Below are 18,633 nucleotides of genomic sequence, written 5' to 3'. Positions count from 1 at the left end.
TAGGTATGGAGCAAAGACTGGGGGAACTGCTAAGCAACAACTGACCCAACTTAACACATATAAGAGTTTAGTAATTTTTTTTTAAAAAAGCAGGAGAATGGATTGCAGCATATAAAGAGATGGGAACTCCAAAGGAAGACCAATGGGATCAGCTAACTTGGACCTTTGGGGCTTTCAGAGACTGAACCACAAATCAAAGAGCATGCACAGACTAGACCTAGGCCTGCAGCACATATGGAGCAGATGTGCTGCTTGATTATTATATGGGTTATGAACAACTGGAGTAGAGGTAGTCATCAGGGAAATGCAAATCAAAACATTCCTAAGATTACACCTCACACTGGTCAGAATGGCCTAGATCAAAAACTCAGGTCATATCAGATGCTGGCGAGGATGTGGAGAAAGAAGAACACTCCTCCATTGCTGGTGCAATTGCAAACTGGTACAACCACTCTGGAAATCAGTCTGGTGGTTCTCCAGAAAATTGGAAATAGCTCTAACTTAGGACACAGGTATAACATTCCTGGGCATATACACAAAAGATGCTCCAACATATGACAAGAACACATGCTCCATTTGTTCATAGCAGCCTTATTTATAATAACCAGAAGCTGGTGACAAGCCAGATGTCCCTAAACAGAGGAATGGATACAGAAAATGTGGTACATTTACACAATGGAGCATTACTCAGCTGTTAAAAACAATGACTTTATGAAATTCACAGGCAAATTGGTGGAACTTGAAAATATTATCCTGAGTGAGGTAAACCAGTCACAAACGAACATACACGGTACATACTCAAAGATAAGCGAATATTAACCTCCCCCCCCCCAGAAGAAGCTCAGGATAACCATAATACAACTCACAGACCTTATGTAGCACAAGAAGAAAAAAATCAAATTGTAGGTGCTTCAGTCCTACTCAAAAGGGAGAAGAAAGCAATCTTGAGAAATAGAGTGAGAGAGAGATCTGAAAAAGAGAGAGGAAGGCAAGGGAAATGAGGGGCCAGTTCTGGTACAGGAGGAAATGGGGGTGGTTCAGAGGGTCAGGAATTTAAAGGAGGTATGTAGTAGTGGGTGAGTGGAAACTATAGGTAGCCACTAGAAAGTCCCAGATGCTAGGAAACCACAGAGTTTTTCAGGACACAACAGGGAAGACATTAGCTGAAAAAGCAAACAAAAGAGAGATAGAACTTATAGAGACAATATCCAGTGGATAGACACTCCTCTGTTTGAGGGATGGGGCACTGCCATTATTTTAAAATTTATTAGAAAAAAAATTGAATGATTAGAGTTACTGTCCCACAAGTTTCTTTCCTTCTAGTTCGACATTTTCATTTCTAGATGACAGCACAAATGCTCATCATCTTGCCTGTGCCATTTGCAGACATTATGGTAACATACATAGGCAATACATTTCAGCATCTACTTTCCTATACATCCACCCAACTGTACATACAACATATATTTAATATTTATGCATAAACACTGATTCAGTGAAAACATAAATCAAGCCATTCTCTACTAGACCATGTATTTGAAAGGGAGAAATCCAACTGAAATCTAAATTTTATTTCATGGAGTATTGCATTTGAACACTAGCCCATGTCATACTCAAATCTTTAATCTGTCATTGATTTAAGAACTCCCTCTCCAAACAAAAGGTCTGCTTTCCTTCATTAATTCTAAGCATTACAGTCCATCATCCACCACCTACATTCACAAGAAACACTTACTTCCTCCATTGTCTCTAGAATCTTGAAATTTTCATATTCATTGTTTTTCATATAAATAATGTCAAATAAATAAATTTGAATAATTGGATTAATGGCAATTTAAATATTTTATTATTGAAGGGAAAATATACCTACCTAATTTTCCTATTCTTTTTTCTCTCAACCAGAAGAAAAGTTATACCAGTAGAAATTCTAATGGAAGGAAAAATTGTAATGAGGCCTTCAAGCTTGTAAAAAAAAATTTGAGGCAACTCATGAATTCTGAGAGTGGAAAAAGAGTCTTCTCAAGAGAACAATCTATCAACTGTGTCTCCAATACTAAGTGTTCAACACTTAATACATGTAACAATAATTTTTTAAAAAAGATCATTCAGTTTTTATTGAAGAGACAATATACAGATACATACTTAAACTGCACCAAAATTCTCATAACAAAACAGTGTTTGATTCTTCAAACACACACACACACACACACACACACACACACACACACACAGAGAGAGACAAAGTTATGGAATCTATGTAGGACGATAATTAGTCTCGTTCAAGTGGTTGGCATTTTTTATTAAATTATTTTATTTATTTACATTCCAAAGGTTGTTTCCCCTTATTGTTCCCCACTTCCCAAGTTCTCCACACAACCTCTCCTGAACGGTTGCCCCCTCCACCTGACCACTCAACCCTACCTCACCCCAACCTGCATCCCTCATCCCTGGGGCATCAAGTTTCCATGGGATTAAGATAATCCTCTCCCACTGAGCCCATAAAAGGCAGTGTTGTGGTACATTGGTGCCTGGTGCCACAAGCACCCCAAGTATGTATGCTCCTTGGTTTTTGGCTTAATCTCTAGGAACTCTGAGGGGCCCAGGTTAGTTAAGACTCTTGTTCTTCTATTGGATTGTGATTCCTTTCAGCTTCTTCAGTCCTTCCTCTAACTCTTCCATATTGGACCTTGACCTCAGCCCAACTGTTAGCTTTAAGTATCTACATTTGTCTCAGTCAGTTGCTGGTAGAGTCTCTCAAAGAACAGCCATACCAGGCTCCTGTCTGCATGTACAATATGGCCTGAGTAATAGTGTCAGGATCTGATGTGTATGCATGGGATAGATCCCAATTTGGGCTGGTCACTTTATGACCTTTCTTTCAATCTCTGCTCCAGTTTTGCCCCTACATTTCCTTTAGACAGGAATAATTTTGGGTTAAAATTTTTTGAAGATATGCCTCAGCTGGGGACCATTTCTATTTATTTGACATGGTCTCTTTTGATTCCAACTCCCCACTGTTAGGCATTTTGGCAAATGTCACCTCATTGATTTCTGTTAGCCTCTCTCCCAGGTCTCTGGGAATTTCTAGAGGGTTGCTGCTCCCTACACCCCACTGTTGCATATTTCCATTCATTGTTCTGGACTTCAGGTTTCCCTTCTGTTTCTCCCTTACTTGATCCTGCTCCTCCTTTTACCCTTCCTCACTCCTTTTTCACCCAGTTTCCTACTTCCCTCTGCCTCCCATAGATACTTTTCTGGGTGTGAGTTACCTGACTCTAAAAATTTACTAGTTCTTTTCATTTAACTGCAAAATTTATGATGTCCTTATTTTTAACAGCTGAATATTATTCCACTGTGTAAATGAATCACATATTTTGTATCTATTATTTTGTTGAGGGAATTCAGTTTTGTTTTGTTTTGTTTTCCCAGCTTCTGGTTATTATAAATAACAGCAAGAGCCCAGCCTAGACAGTTACTGAGAAACTTGAGAAAAAAGAAGTGTGACTGAAAACAATTTGTAGTTGCTTTTCTGTCTTGGTTGGTGCTGGTTTTCTTGTGGTTAAAAGTCATCAGATAAACAAACTCAAGCTACTTCTAAACTATCTGTTAAATCCAAAGAAGTTTGAGATACATAGACCTCATCATCTTGATCTGATGTTCTGAGCCTGATGTTACAAAAGTCACCATTCAAGACAACCAAAATAAGAGAATGGGCAAGTGAAAACTGCAGAGACTGCCAGCAAGAGGAACATCAGAAACAGCTACAAACCATTTAATAAGCAAAAACGTGAGTAGGAACTAAAGGATAAGAACAAGCTACTTGAATCCACCAACAAGCAGTTATACCAGAAGCTGACAAAGACTCCAGGAAAGATGAAGGACCTGACACAGAAAATGGAACTACTAGAGAAGATTCAGGATAACTGCTTGGAAATTTTGGAGAGCAAAGGTCTCCATTTGGCCAAAAGACCCTGGCATCAAAGCAAGAACCCACCACAGATCACAAGGACTCCATGGCCTTGAAGGTGAAGTTGAAGTTGAAAGAAGGGTCCAGTTCCTGGAGCAGCAAACCTTATATAAGTGCGAAGCCAGTGACTTCACAATAATCCTGGAGGAAATAGAGCAGCTCTTAGAAATGTAACACAAGGCAAGTGGCCATACAGCTTCTTCCTGGGTAAACTCTCAGCAGAGGCCACTTAGGATATCATCAAGAATATCTTTTAGGTAAAGACCTTCTGTAGCAGTTAATCCAACAAGTACAGTTGATGCTGGGGTTCCTCCTTTAAGCAGATTGCACCACTTTCAGATGGCTCATCTCTCCTGCAAGAGAGGAACCTGGGAGTTTGACTCCACTTCCTGTGCAGCAGATTGAGCAGCAAGCCTTAGAACTAGGATGCTAAACCAGCCACATTGGAGACTCTTAGTCAGAAATGTGGGAAGAAAGCCTAAACCACAACAGCACATGTACTATTCAGGAGATGTCACTGGGAGCCATTCTGTCCCCTTTATGTATCTGGTTAAGCTAAGTTTATTAACTTTAAATTCTAGAAGATTTTCGGCTTAATAAATGGGGGGGGGAGGTAAACAAAGGAACACTTATCTGAAACTATACATAGAGATTTCGAAATAAATATTTCTATGAATATTAAAAAAATCACAGCAAAAATCAACAGAAAGTCCACATACAAATGGAAACTGAACAACTCTCTCTACTCAATGATACTTTTGTCAGGGAAGAAATAAAGAAATTAAAGACTTCCTGGAATGTAATGAAAATGTTGACACACCATACCTAAATTTATGGGACACAATGAAAGCAGTACTAAGAGGAAAATTCATAGCACTATGTGCCCTGGTAAATAAACTGGAGAGATCTTATACTAGCCACTTAACAGCACACCTGAGATCTCTAGAACAAAAGAACCAAATCACCCAAGAGCAGTAGACAGCAGGAAACAAACCTAGTAAAAACAAAAAGAACAATACAAAGGATCCACAAAACTAAAAGCTGGTTCTTTGAGAGAATCAACAACCTAAACCCCTTGCCAAATTAACTAAAGCACCCAGAGGCAGTATCCAAGTAACAAAATCATAAATGAAAAGGGAGATATAACAACAAAAATGGAGGAAATTTTTAAAAAATCATCAGATCCTACTATAAAAGCCTATACTCAAAAAAAAAAAAAAAAACTGGAAAATCAGACAGATGAAATGGATGATTTTCTATACAGATACCAATTACCAAAGTTAAATCAAGAGCAGGGAAACTATCTAAAAGGTCCATATCCCATAAGGAAATAGAAGTCATTAAAAACAAAAAACCCAGGGTCAGATGGATTTAGTGCAAAATTATACCAGACCTTCAAAGAAGACCTAACACCAATATTCTTCAAACTATTCCATAAAATAGAAACAGAAGGAACACTAATTCATTATATGAAGCCACAATTACTCTGATAGCTAAACCACAGAAGAACCCAACAAAAAAAGAGAACTTTACACACCAAACTCATTTATGAATACTCAATAAAATCATTGCAAACTGAATCCCAGAACACATCAAAACCATCATAAACAATGACCAAGTAGGCTTCATTCCAGGGATGCAAGATTGGTTCAATATATATAAATCTATTAGTGTAATCCACTATAAAAAAAATTCAAAGAAAAAAATTGCATGCTTACCTCTTTAGATGCAGAAAAAGGATTGACAAAATACAATAACTTTTTATGTTAAAACTATTGGAGAGATCAGGAATTTGAGACCCATATATAAACATTGCAAAAGAGATTTATTGCAAAGGAACACCCAATATCAAATTGGTGGAGAGATACTTGAAACAATTTAACTGAAATAGGGGAAAAGACAATGATGACCACTCTTCGTATATCTATTCAATATAGTACTTGAAATTCTAGCTAGAACAATAAGAAAAAAAGGAATCAAGGAATACAAATTGGCAAAGAAGGAAAGGTGTCACTACTTGCAGATATGATTGCATACATAAGTGACCCAAAAATTCTACCAGAGAACTTCTATATCTGAAAAACAACTTTTGCAAAGGGACTGGATGTAAAATTAACTCAAACAAATCAGTAGTAGTTTTCCTTTATACAAATGATGCATGGCCTGAAAAAATAGGAAAACATGTCTCTTTACTATATCCATAATTAATATAAAATATCTTTGAGTAATTCTAACTAACTAAGTGAAAGATCTGTATAGCAATATCTTCAAGTATCTGAAAAAAAGAAATTGAAGAAAATATCAGAAAATAGAGAAATCTCTCATGCTTATGGATTGACAGAAATAACATAGTAAACATGGCCATCCTACCAAAAGCAATCTACAGATTCAATGAAATCCACATCAAATTCCCAACATAATTCTTCAAAGACATGGAAAAAGCATTTCTCAAATTTATTAGGAATGTAAAAAGAACCAGAATAGAGAAAATAATTTAAAAAATAAAAGAACAGCTGGGGGAATCACCATCCCTGACCTCAAGCTCTAATACAAAGCAATAGTGATAACAGTTGCATAGTATTGGTACAGAGACAAATAGGTTGATCTGTGGAATAGAATTGAAGACCTAGAAATAAAACAACACATGCAAACTTGATCTTTGACAAAGAAGCCAAGAATATACAATGGAAAATAGAAAGCATCTTCAATAAATGGTGCTAGTTTAACTGGCTGTCTGTATGTTTAAAAAAATGAAAATAAAACTATATTTGTCACCTTTCACAAAGCTCAAGTCCAAGTGGATCATGGACCTCACCATAAAACCAGATACACTGAATCTAATAGAAGAGAAAGTTGGAAAGAGCCTTGAATCCATTGGCTCAGAAGAAAATTTCCTAAATAGAACTCTAATGGCTCATGCTCTAAGATCAAGAATTGATAAATGAGACCTCATGACATTCGAAACTTCTGTAAGACAAAGGACATAGTCAATAAAACAAATCAGTAACCTACAGATTGGGGAAAAAACTTCAGTAAACTCACATCTGATAGAGGGCTAATATACAAAATATATAAAGAATTCAAGAAGCTAACCAATGAAAAGCCAAACAAGCCAATCACAAAATGAGGTATAGAACTATGTTGCAGGAATTGTATTTTCAGTAGAGCTCAGTTATTGGGAAGTAGAAGAGGAGGTGGATCTGGGAGAAGGAAAGAGAAAGGATAAAAGAGAAGGAAGAGAGGAGAGAATGAAGAAGGAGAGAACGGAAAATGGGGGCAGACATATGGGTCTCTATCAGATGTGAGTAATTATTCATATCAAATTGGGTAATAATTCTAATTGTGTGGGCATCTTGTAGAATGAGTATTTGCTGATATATAAATCCATTGAAGAATCTTTAAGCATTAATAGTCTTCTTTCTACCAGGTACCATGAGGTTGGAGGTATTGTCTGCTCTGAGCCTAGAACTGTGATGGTGGCGGAGTTGACCCAAAGGCATACTTAGAGCCATAGAGACTACAATAAAAAGACAGCGGCCATAACAGCTTTTTGTGGGTCCCAAGCTGGCACTCCTGGCTAGCTGGTGTTGTGTTGAAATGGGGACATAGAGCACCAAAATGGCAGCTGCTCAGGAACTAGCCAAGCTGTGTGTCGGATTTTTAAAATTCTGTTGCTACAGAACTAAACTGAGGATTTACAAAAGAGGAATCCTGAATGGCTGAGAAGCACCTAAAGAAATGTTGAAAGTCCTTAGTGATCAGTAAAATGAAAATCAAAAACCCTGAGATTCTACCTTACACTAATCAGAATGACTTAGATCAAAGCCTCAGGTGACAACACATGTTGGTGAGGATGTGAAGAAAGAACACTCCTCCATTGCTGTTAGGATTGCAAACTGGTACTACCACTCTAGAAATCAATCTGCATTTTCCTTAGAAAATTGGAAATAGATCTACCTGAAAACCCAGCAATACCACTTTTATAAATATATCAAAAGATGTCCCACATATGTGTTCCTCTATGTTCATAGCAGCCATATTTGTGATAGCTGAAGCTGGAAACAACCTAGGTGTCCCAAAACAGAAGAATGGATACAGAAAATATGGTTCATTTACACAAAGAAATACTACTCAACTATTAAGAATGAGGAAATCGTGAGTTTTGCAGGTAAATGAATAGAACTAGAAAATATCATCCTGAGTTAGGAAACTAAGACCAGAAAGTACAAGCATAGTATAAATTCACTAGTTGCCCTGGCCAGCAGGAATTCGATGGGACCCTATGGAAGGGGGCAAAGAATGAAGGGACAAGAGACACAAAGACTGAGAGCAAGTCTGGGGTTCTGAGCAATCTCTGCAACTTTAATTTTAGGGGCAGGTTATAAAGACACAGCAAAACAGGAAGTTTAGGCAAGGGTCAGGTCATTGCTTAGGGCTATCCCACTGTTGAATCTTAATTGTCTAAGACCATCCCACTGTCTTATTCCTCATTGCTGAAGACAATCCTACTGTCATAACTGTTCCCAGGAGATGCCAGACTTTCTTTAAGTTTCTGGGACCTGAGATCCACAAATGTCCTTTCTTAACCTTGTACTGACTAAGCTTTCCAGAATAGCAGGTAATTTCCTGAGGTTTGGCTTCTGGCATCTCCTCTGTTTTAACAATTTTAAACTAGGTAGGCAGGTGAATGAGGACATTAAGAAATCTCATCAGCAGATAAGTGGGCATTAACCAGAGGAGGAAAATACTGACCTGATCCTCACAGTATCATTTGTAATAGTGTCTTTTGGGGGAGGAAAGGGTTATTTGTCTCATGGGCCACATAGGATATCGACGGTCCTAGTCCGTTGTTTTGAGACACAAGAAATCAACACCAACCTCTATGCAATCATGTTTGCTTCCCAGTGGACTCAGAAGTGGACAATTTAGGTCCTTCCCCTGTGGTACCTCACCACGCATGCCTTGCAGGTACCCATGTTGTGTCTATGCCATGCCAAACCAATGTGTACAGATCTGAGCTCTATGCAGCTCCTAAAGGAGATGTGTCATAGCAAGGCTCAGCCAAGTCTCTATCAGCCAGAGCAACTGTATGATAATGTACTTGTAGAGATTTAGATGACATGGAGTCAATTTGTTGTTTTTCAAAGCCCATAAGTCTGTTAAAGGCCCAAGGGCTGAAAGCCAAAAGGAGAAGGGAACTGACCACAGGGACCAGGATGGAAAGGAGAAGGGTGGTAAGCCAAGAAGAGGCAGAGAACCAGTTTTCTTATTCTGTTTCTTTTGCTATTCTAATCTCTCTCTGATCTTGGCCACATTATCTCTAACTACCCTGGTGTGGTCAGTATAAAAACAGCATTCCACATTGAGGGCATCACAGAGTCCCTTTGCTGAAGAAAAAGCAGATGAGGGATTTTTCCAAATTAGTGATGCCAATCTCTAGCTGTTCAATGTCCTTGTCAATGGCCCATTGAAGTTCTGAGCAGTACAAGTCCCAAGGCCTGCTTCTGTGACCTGCGCAATCGTCTCACCAGCAAGAACGCACGCGGGCACCAGGATCCTTCTGCACCAAGCGTTTATTGTGATGGAAAGAGGAAGACCCCAAGCCCTGAAAAGGTGCTGCCTATATACACCCTAGAGCAGCGTGTTCACTTCTAATTGGCTGCTTGCTCATTACCTCATATTACACCCCGGGTTGGGCAGTGACTTGGTGCGCTTTCACCACTTGCACATGTGCAGTCCACTTATTACTTGCGGGAGCACCGGATGCCAGCGCCATCTTGTAATGGCGAATGTTGTCACCGCTCACTGCGGCTCTCTACATCTCCCCCATTTTGTTTTATAAAGATGGAACTGCCTTTGGCCTATCTAGCGCAGCACCAATCAACATTCGAACTCAAGCCCGATCAAGCAAACTCCATCTTGGGGGAATAAGCAATCAAGAGCTTACAGCCCGAAGATTCTCCCTTACCCTACCAGGTGTAATGGAAACAAGTCCTCTGGGTGCAAGGGCTAAGGGGATGTAAAGAGGAATTGACACCCATCCCTGTGCAATGTAATATAGTTCCCAGGAGTGCAAGGGCTGTCAACCTACTATTCAGGTACCACAGCTATTCAGGCAAGGGCTGGCTAGACTTAGACCTCTCATCGACCCAGTGCAATGGGCTGAACCCTTGGAGTGCATTGACTGAGGGTCTCAGTCATCAGTTACTTTCTTAGCATAGATAGCCAAATTTCAGGGGATGATCCTTGTTTCAAGGCTATGAGTGCTTGGGTAATAACGACCTTGTCACGTTTTTGTTGGGCTCTGAGTTTGCAGACCAACCATAGCATAAGCACCAATCCACAACATAGGGCTGCACCAAACAGACCTACCCCCACCCACTCTTTAAAGAAAGAAAAGGCTGAAGACATCCAGGAGGAGAGTCCTTCAGTCAATGACAGGTCCACTCGTGTTGAGTTGATGGCTATCACTGCCGCTCGCAATGATTCAAGAGTCTCCTCAAATCCTTCCGACCACTTTCCTGCAAGGTATAAAGATAATTTTCTAGACAAGTTAGCTGCTCGTGTGTAATTATCATATTGTACACTGGTAATACACAGGGCGCCTAACCTTCTTTCACACCCCAATTGGGCTAATAAGAAGAGAATATCCAATCTTTCTTCTACTAAATCAATGCGCTGATTGACCACCATCAACCTGCCTTTTAACTGGGCATTAGCAGAAGTATGAAGGTCAACTGCGTCTGCCACTGTTGTGGATAGTTGATTTAAAACTGCACCTGTTTGGACTGTGGTTGACATAGCGATTCCGGTGGCTGTAGCTGCAACCGCACTAATGGAGATCGCCATTATAATAGCTGCAGTTATCCCAAAATCTCTTTTTTTGTCTGAATAATGACAAAGTAGATGGGGTTTCCACGGGAACAGGGACCCATCGTGGCACTCTAGCAATCATGGCACGCCTTGCTTGTTTGGCAGCCCAACACTGAGACATTATGCAAGAATCATTAGTGCAATTTTCAAATGAGGAATTTGAAAGAATAAACAGGAAGGGGGGATAGACACATACCGGGGTAGGTGAGAAGTCAATTTGTTTTTGAGTTTTATTAACCCCAGTAATTTCTGTACTAGAATTAACATGTACACCTGAGGTTCCATCAGGTCCCTGAGTTGGTAACTTATGATACTGATAAAATTTGGAAATGCCATTAAAGAAGGCCTTTCCTGTGGTTCCACCCTGAATTAAAAACCAACGGACTGAGATCTGTACAACTACCATTAATTCCACACAGTAGCCATTTATGGAAAGGATGCATCCCGAAATCTTGTATGAACATCCCCTGTTTCATATCCCATTCTTCTCCAGGGTTGGACCTCATATTGGGGGAGAAGGAAAAGGTCTTATCCTGGTTTGCCCAGCTAGTAAGAGAGGACTGACAATCAGACCAAGGAGGAATGTTTTCTTCATTATTTAGACTACAATGGGGAGCTATCCTAGGTTGAGGAGGACGTTCCTTATAAGTGGCTTCAGGCGATATAAAGGTACCATTGATCTATTCTGGGTAGTGTGCAACCAGCCTCCTTGTTGGTCATCAAACATTCCCAAGGCCTGGCTTACTAACTTGATACAGCCTCCATCTTTCTCAAATTGGAAGCAGAGAGAGCCTTTCTCTATCAGGGAATGATTCTCTCCTAAAGGTGCCCACACAGGGTCATATGGGAGATATGGCAATTCCACAGTTTTGTTAGTTATAAAAAACTTAGGGAAAACAACTGAATTATGTCTGATTGGCATAGGCTTTGGATAGGCAGATAATATAGCCCATCATTGTTCCCCCCATATACTAGGGATCCAAATTTGGAGGATCCAAATAAGGACTGAAAACGTCTGCAGATGAATCCTTTGGGGGGGTCATCTTCAGGTGCCATGAGTTGTCGTGTCAGTCGCTCTGGTAGCCAAAATGGGTTGTCTTCTTCCTGTGGAAAAACACAAACAGCTCCCCTGGATCTTATTAAAATGGGATCCGGGCCTTTCCATTGACCAGTCAAGACATCTTTACATTTGACCATCTCCTTTGGCCTGTCAGGCTCTAAACAATGATGGTCAGCCGCTGTATGGCCCTGACTGTCCAGATTTAAAAAATTAAGAGTAAAGAATGCTATGGAGATGGTTACTCGTGGCACTGAGGGTAGAGCCTCCTCGACTCCCCCTTTTTGTTTTATTAAATAAGACTTGAGAGTGCAATGAGCCCGTTCTATAATGCCTTGTCCTTGAGGGTTATAAGGGAGACCGGTCAGATGGGTCACCCGCATTTGGCGACAGAATTGTCCAAACTTCTGAGAAGTGTAAGCTGGTCCATTGTCAGTTTTAAGGATTTTAGGCTTTCCCCGGGCACTCCAAGCCTCGAGACAATGCTGAATAACATGGGCCTCTTATTCTCCAGCTAATGGAGAAGCAAATATAATTCCAGAACAAGTATCAGGAAACATGTAAATATTGCAATTTGCCAAAGGATGGGATGTGAGTAACATCCATTTGCCAAATCTGTAGTGGCCGGATTCCTCGAGGGTTAATTCCAACATGAGGCACAGGTAAGAATTGACAGCAATTCTGACATTGAGTCACTATATCTCTAGCCTCTTTTCTAGTTATGTCAAATCGACGAAGTAACGTCTCAGCTGTCACATGAAATCTTTTATGAAAGTCTTTAGCCAAGTCCAATTTTGGTGAGAGGGCAATCGTAATCAACTTTGTGGCTCAATCTGCCAGATCATTTCTGCGGGACATGGGTAGACCTCACTCAGTAGACCTGAGTGAGCCCTAATATGTGTAATAAAAACAGGGAATCTTCTATTAACCAAGGTAAACTGAATCTTTTGAAAAACTTCTACAAGTCTACTGGATGTCCTAATTGGTCCAGCCACTTCTAAAACTTTAACTGCCTTTACTACATAAAAGGAATCTGAAACAATATTTAAGGGACCTGGAAAAATTTCCAGAACCTCTAACACCACTAAACATTCCACAATTTGAGGTGAGGTTTCATGGTATTGTTTGGATGTGACTTTGTTATTAACCACATAGGCACCCACTCCTGTTTTTGACCCATCTGTATAAACTACCACTCCATCTAGGAGTGGTTCCTGAGATACAATGCGTGGAAATACAATAGCTTTAGTTAAGGCAAATTGTAAAATGGGATGTTTGGGATAGTGATTATCTATCTGACCATTAAAGGAAGTGACCAACACCGCCCAAACATCAGAGGTAGCAGTTAATATTTGGACTTGATGGGCAGTATATGGCACTATTAAAACCTTAGGTTCCCTTCCAATATGGGTAATGGCTGCTTTTAGCCCACGAAGGGCAAGCTGAGCAACTGCGTCTGGATACCATTCAATAATCTTTGTGGGAGAAGCATTGGGATGAATCCATAACAAGGGCCCATCCTGCCACAACACAGCAGTTGGTAAGTGCCTAGTTTTAAAAACACATAAGTCAAAGGCTTTGGTTTCATCTATGCGTTTTAGCTGGGCATCTTGTAAGGCATCTTCTATCACTTGTAGGGCGCAGCTTGCAGCCGGAGTTAAGGCTCTTGGTGAGGAAATATGAGCATCCCCTTCCAAAATATCAAACAAAAGTTTTAATTCAGCAGAGGGAATTTTCAGGAATGGTCTCAACTTATTTATATCACCCAATAATTTTTGAAAATCATTCAAAGTGTGCAAATGGTCTCTGCGAATCTCTAATTTCTGAGGAACTATTTTTTCTGGGTAAATAACTGTTCCTAGAAAGGAGCCTATTTCTGAAATTTGAACTTTCTCAGTAGCAATATGCAAGCCCCACTGTCCCAGAGTTTTTAGTAATAAAGGTATGAGGTCTGCAAAATAACTAATTCCTTATGGTACATAAGAATGTCATCCATATAATGGATCAGTAACAAGGAGGGAAATTGTTTCCTAACTGGCTCAAGGGCCATTTGTACATACAGCTGACACATGGTGGGGCTATTGGCCATGCCTTGAGGCAAAACTTTCCACTGATATCTTTTGTCTGGTTCAAGGTGATTAACAGCAGGTAAGGTAAATGCAAATCTTTGCCTGTCTTGCGGGCATAAAGGAATGGAGAAAAAATAATCTTTAATGTCTATAATTATAATCCTCCATTGCTTAGGTAAAGTAGAGAGCAGAGGTAGGCCTCGTTGCACAGAGCCAAATAGCCGCATCTGCGCAGTAATGGCCCTCAGATCATGGAGAAGTCTCCATTTTCCTGACTTCTTTTTTATGACAAAAATAGGTGTATTCCAAGGAGAGGTGGAAGGCTCTAAATGACCAAGCTGTACTTGTTCTTTAATCAGCCTTGTAGCAGCTTCCAATTTCTCAGAGGATAGGGGTCATTGAGGAACCCACACGGCCTCCTTTGTAAGCCAGGGTATGGGCATAGAACCCTCAATGGCACCTAGGGAAAACCCAAACCTTGTCTTCCTGTATTACACTCTTGTGAGATTGGGCTTAATCTTCCTTGTTCTTTTCTGCCAAGGCCTTTTCCTTCCTTATATCCCATCCTTTTCATAATATCAATAGCTTGTTGAGAGTACTCACTAGTTAATGTTAATCTTAAGTCTTGTAAGATGTCTCTTCCCCAGAGATTAATGGGGAGAGGAAGTACATAAGGTATAAAGCTTCCTGTTTGACCTTCTGGTGCGTGCCAAGTCAATGAGCATGAACTGACTGCGGGGCTGGCTTCATATCCCAACCCTTGTAAGGAGTGGGATGATTGTGTAATAGGCCACGCCTTAGGCCACCAGTTGGAGGAAATAATACTTTTATCAGCTCCTGTGTCCAAAATTCCGATAAAGTTCTTCCCCTCTATCATTAATTGCAAGGTGGGTCTAGTTTTAAGGTCAACTACCAAGTGAGCGAAGTCAGTTCCTGAAGAACCCATTGGCGCCTCTAGGCACCCCGGTGGATGTTAAACAATTATGCAAACTTGGAAGGACAACCAATTGAGCAATCCTATCCCCAGGAGAGATAAAAAATATGCCTTGTGGACAAGAGCAGAGAACTTGAAGTTTCCCGGTATAGTCTTGGTCTATCACACCAGGATGAACCACAAGCTCCTTCAAGGTAAGGGAGGAGCGACCTAGAATAAGGCTGACACTTCCCTCAGGCAGGGAACCTTTAAAACCAACCAGGACAGGCTGCACACCCACATGTGGCATTAGTAAGAATTGGGAGGTGGAATAGAGGTCCAATCCAGCGGAGCCTTTTGTAGCTCTGCGGTTAGAGGTATCCTTCAGTTGCCGACTTGTGTCCCATATTTTTGGGGGCCCTGGGATTTGGGGCCCGGAAACCCATTTTTTTTGGAATACCTTCATCTCTTCCCACTGGTGGGGAATCATGTTGAATAAGCTTCCCTTGAATATCTCTAACTGAGCGACACTCATTAGCCCAATGATAACCTTTTCTGCATTTGGTACAAAGCCCTGGGGTTCTTTTTTGCATGGAAGCATGGCATTCTCGTTTCAAATGACCCAGTTTGCCACAGTTATAGCAGACTTTACGGTCGCCATGACTTGGGCAGTTTTGGCTTTGTAAAATAGCTGCTGCAAGGCCGGCATTAGTAAGTGGGCATCCAAGTCCTCGGCAAACCTTTATCCAGTCTGTCAACCCTTGCTTCTTCTAGGGGTAATGACTGCCTTGCACTCTGGTGAGGCATTTTCATACACCAGTTGTTCTATCAGTGGTTTAACTCGCTCCAGGTCTCCAAAAATCCTGCCTGTTGCTTCTGTCATCCTAGCCACAAAGTCTGAGAATGGCTCTTGGGGGCCTTGTAATACTTTCTTTGAGAGGGCTTTCCATGCTTTAATAGCAGCAGTGGAGATCTGGCCGTATGCTCCCCAATCGTAGTCTGTCTGATTATTAGCAAACTGTCCTTGCCCTGTTAACAATTCAGATGTCTACTGTCTTTGATTGCCTTCCACATTGGTGTTGGCCCTTGCCTGTACTTGAGAAGCATCATGCCATAAGGCTTTCCATTCCATGTACTGTGCCATATTAGGGAGAGAAGCTTTTACTGTATTTTGCCAATCATTCGGAGTCATTGTTATAGTGGCAAGTCTCTCAAGCTGCATGGCTGTAAAATTAGCATCAACTCCATATCTGTTAACTGATTCAGCAAGTTCCTTAATAGGGGTATATTCTACCGGTGTGTGGACGTGACCCCCCTCCGCAGCCTCAAACACCAGAAAGGCTTGTAATAACTTGCTTTTATCTCCCTTTGAAAGGAAGGAGTCTGAGCAGCACTTGTCCTCATAAGGTGGAGGGGCACTGGGGACAATAGGTCGGGAGGGTGCAAAAGGCTGAGAGGCCTTGCGGTTCCTATCTCCTGTTTTCTTTTGCTTTCAATTTTGCAGTGGCGGCCGCTCATCTGGATGGTACCTTTCCTCCTCATAGCGGGCTGCCTCTTCATCTAAGTCTTCCTCCTCAGAGAGGCTTAGTTCCTCCGACTAGAGCTATCAAGCCCTAAGGCCTCCAGTTCTTTTACTGGATAAAGAGGTTTCTTTTCCGGGGCCTTTTCTCCCTCCTTATGCTTCTCTGCCAGGGCGTCCTTTCCCTTATCTTTCGCTTCCGCAGACTAGACATCTTTGGAAGGGTCTTTTTTCTTAGGCATGCCTTTTCTTTTTTCTTTGTGAGCTCCCAACCTTTTATCCTGCTCTGTTTCTGACATGTTGTCTTGCAACTCCTCTAACACTCCCTGGCCAGCTGCTACAGTCGAGCGGCATTTCTCATCCTATAAACACGATCTCACTAGCTTCCACAGTGGTCTAGTTCCAGGCTTTAATTTCCCATTCTGCTGTTCTCTAATCAAGTCACCCTCCAATTTGTCTCAAGAGGCGAGCGTTAACGACCCTCAGCATATATACCAGGGCGCCATGCGGTCAACCTCCTTCACAAACCCCTCCAACGTTTTTGTAGAAACTTTTAATTCATGCTGTCTCAAGAGCGACTGAAGTGCCGTGATTACCGAATGTCAAGCTCCCATGCTGCTCTCTTATTTACGAGAGAAGCTGACACACAGAGAGGGGCACCACAGCTTATCTACTTCCATCTAACGGTGCCCAATGGCGGCAAGCCTTTTAACAAGAATATTTGTGGAAGCAAAATAAAACCAAAAGGAAGAGAACTAGTGCTGCTAGCACAATAGCGAAAGCTTCAAGAGCTCCTGCCAACTGGGGAGAGAGATGAGACAAATCAAGACCAAATATGCCTCTCAGAGCTTACCTTTGTCCTGCAGTTCTGAATCCTCCCCATGGATGGGGGTCTCCTCGGCGCCGACGTTGGTGGGTGACCCAGGTTTCAGCACCAGCTGTGACCCGTGCAATCATCTCACCAGCAAGAACGCACGCGGGCACCAGGATCCTTCTGCAGCAAGCGTTTATTGTGATGGAAAGAGGAAGACCCTGAGCCCTGAAAAGGTGCTGCCTATATACACCCTAGAGCGGCGTGTTCACTTCTAATTGGCTGCTTGCTCATTACCTCATATTACGCCCCGGGTTGGGCAGTGACTTGGTGCACTTTCACCACTTGTACATGTGCAGACCACTTATTACTTGTGGGAGCACCGGATGCCAGCGTCATCTTGTAATGGTGAACGTTGTCACCACTCACTGTGGCTCTCTACATGCGTCAAGATCAGAACTTCCAATGGCAAACACCATGGGTGGCTCATTTTAATCTGGAAAGGAAAAAAGAAGGGAATTCTCAGGAAGATCTCTCTTCCCTGGATCTCAATTGTTATCCATTTTATCTACAATTGGGTCTTGTTTTGTGGAGTTATCTATTTGTTTCACCAATCTTTCTGGCAGCCATCTAGCCATGCATTCTTTGATATCAAACAAACATATTGATCCTTGGCCCTATATGAGAACTGGGTCCAGTCTGTTTCATTTAAAGGTAAGAAGGTCTTTCCACATAACTGTGGCGTAATTTTTATTGGTATCAGGGTGCCAGAGATTATTGGCAGCAGATTTGCCATGAGCATCCAGATTTAGAGAATTCAGAACAAACAAGGCATAAATGGGGAGTATTTCTAGGAGACCCATTCTGGGGGTATAACTCCCACTTTTTGTTTTTTAAAGGCATTTGTTTAGAGTTCCTTGCAAAACCGAAAGGAAGCACCAGTAGTTGCTCCTCCCACAATCAGAGTTATAAAGATATTATTTTAAAGTTTCACGATACCTGTTTCACAATACCTTCTACTTGAAGATTATTAGGAATTCAGTGATATGACTAATATTAAATTGTCAACAAAACATCTCAAATATCTGACTGCAATAGCCAGTTCCAATATCTATCTTAATCTTACATGGAACACCAAGCATAGAAAGATAATGTAGAGAATAACTAATTACATTTTTAGTTGCTTCTCCTGCTAGAACAGTTGCAACTAGAAAGCCTGAATAGGTGTCAAGACACATATACATATTTTAATTTTCCAAAATCAGAATTGAATAATATCTACTTGCCATAAATGATTATGTATAAATCCTTAAAGATTAACACCATTATGGAAAAATTGAGGACCCTGAGAACAAGTTTTTACAATTTGACTTACAAACTCTCTAGAAATACCAAATTATTGCCTCAAGGTATTATTATTTTGA

General features: G+C 41.0%; 1 pseudogene; it reads left to right on the top strand.

The window, feature by feature from the left end:
- Nucleotides 1-1,026: 1,026 nt before the first annotated feature.
- Nucleotides 1,027-4,141, top strand: LOC117716868 (small kinetochore-associated protein pseudogene; annotated as a pseudogene).
- Nucleotides 4,142-18,633: the final 14,492 nt, after the last annotated feature.

This window comes from Arvicanthis niloticus, chromosome 11, assembly GCF_011762505.2.
Source record: "Arvicanthis niloticus isolate mArvNil1 chromosome 11, mArvNil1.pat.X, whole genome shotgun sequence".
Taxonomy (NCBI): Eukaryota; Metazoa; Chordata; class Mammalia; order Rodentia; family Muridae; genus Arvicanthis; species Arvicanthis niloticus.
This window is presented reverse-complemented; position numbering and strand designations above follow the sequence as displayed.